This window comes from Oryctolagus cuniculus, chromosome X (genome assembly GCF_051225735.1).
Source record: "Oryctolagus cuniculus isolate XC-2025 breed Fujian yellow rabbit chromosome X, ASM5122573v1, whole genome shotgun sequence".
Taxonomy (NCBI): Eukaryota; Metazoa; Chordata; class Mammalia; order Lagomorpha; family Leporidae; genus Oryctolagus; species Oryctolagus cuniculus.
The window spans coordinates 70,452,051-70,454,159 of record NC_142888.1 but is presented as its reverse complement, the minus strand read 5'-3'; positions in this window follow the sequence as shown (position 1 = coordinate 70,454,159).

Here is a 2,109-nt window from a genome sequence, read left to right as displayed (position 1 = left end):
TATGCACTTTACATTAGATGACATAGGAACAGATGCTTGTGCTTCCCTACCATTTTGCCATTCCTTTCTGACTGCCTTATATTAATCAGTATAATTTTCTTCACATGGGTGAGGACATTCTGGGGACAGATGAAAGAATCTGGGTCAAAAAGGCTAAACTGAGAGTTCTATTGGTTCCCGATTGTTCATGAAAGATCTCAACTCCCACTTGAAGGTCCTGACATGATTAAACATCTACGTAAGACAAAATCGTTGTTGCAAATGCACTTGTGCACTCTCATTGGTTGCTCAAAGAAGTCCCTACCAAAATAGTTCTACCTGAAGAATCTGGCCTTTTGAAAATACACATTACACAGAATGAGACCTCATAGAATCATAAAATGTCAGAGCTGAAAGTAACCTTAGAAGCTTGGTTCAAATCCCTCTCTGGTTTTGCAGCAAAGAAGTGCCATGACCCAAGTTCCCAGTCAGCTAGCAGGGAATGGCAACTTGAAGCCTGTTTCCTTAGACTCACACAAGGCTCTTTCTACTGTGCTTTACCACCTTCTGCGTTTAGTATTGCCCTCTGACCCAGCTGTTGCTGATGACTAAACTTATGTCTTTCCTCCACAAATCTCTCTCCTCAGATAACCGAACAGAATCAAAATAGTCATCTTTATCAATGCTGTATTATTTTCTTTTTTCATAGCCAGTTTTTTTGTTGTTGTTGTTGCTGTTGTTGTTTCAAGAACTTTCTCTTGGTACCAAGTTTGTTGTTGGTTGCTAACTTTATCCCCTTAGGATTTGGGAACAGTGAAGTTTATAATCTGTATGAAAGACATTTTAAAAATAGCATCTGTTGGGGCTGGCTTGTGGTGAAATGAGTTAACCATGGCCTGCAGCATCAGCATCCCATATGGGCACCAGTTTGAGTCCCGGCTGCTACACTTTCTGATCCAGTTCCCTGTCATTGCGCCTGGGAAAGCATGTTTTCAAATAAATACATAAATATTTCAAAAGAAATTTTAAAAATTAAAAAAATAACATTTATTTCAGCATGGCTGATACTGATAGCCAGGCAAACACACACACACACACACACACACAGTTTCCCAGAGGAGGCTGGCTAGTGATAAGAAATGAACAGGTGTGAGGGACAATCATTGGAATCTGCAGTCTGGCCTCCAGGCCTATCAATGTCACATTGTGATGATTTACGGTAGGTTACAATGAGCACAGGTGCTGCCATCATCATCTAGTGGCCCTATTACATTATTCTGTCTGCCACACTTACTAGAAAATATCTTGGTTTTGTTCCCCCTCTGGCTGGGTGTCTTCCACTCACCCTTCCTTACCTCTTTGCTCTCTTCTCCAGAGCCTGCTGTCCTATTTAGATTACTGAATACTGGCTGCACAGTGACAATATGGAAGCAACTGGGGTCATGTCTACTTTGGCCTGAGAATGTGTTCCAAAGCATTGTTAATGTGACACTAATCAATGAATCACATAAGTTAGGGATAGGAATTTGAAGTTGCTGCTTGAATGTACACTTGTTGACTGTGCCACCTATTCATAACTGAGTCATTACAGAAGTTTTAGCAGTGGCAAATGTTTTGGTTTATATGTTTATTTTTTTGTTTTTATGCCTGATCCATGAAGGAGGTTTTATAAATCATTATGCCACCCCTTTTAGATGCTCTCTGGTCATATTTTTTAAAAGGCCCTGAGACAAGGGCCCCAGGCACATTGAATGGAAAGACTATAAAAACTTCAGAACATTTGACATAAAACTGATATATTATGTGATAATGTTTCTAGTAGAATCAGGACCTCATTCATCATAAAAGACACTCCTTGGCTAAGTTCCACGCTGTATGTTAAGGCAACTGTCACCCTTTAGTCACATTACACATTGTCACTCCTAATCAGAGTGGGACAACTAGAAAATTTGGAGGAAAATGCTGCTACGAAAATGAATTTTTCCAAGCAAAGAATACTGGGCCAACTCAGACATTGAACCTTCTAGTCAGGAGCCTTCTGAGAGATTCAGTTTTATCTTCTAGAAAATGAGAAAATATACCTGTGAATTCATGCTCTTGTTATATAATTTACTTCTTCATATCTTGATG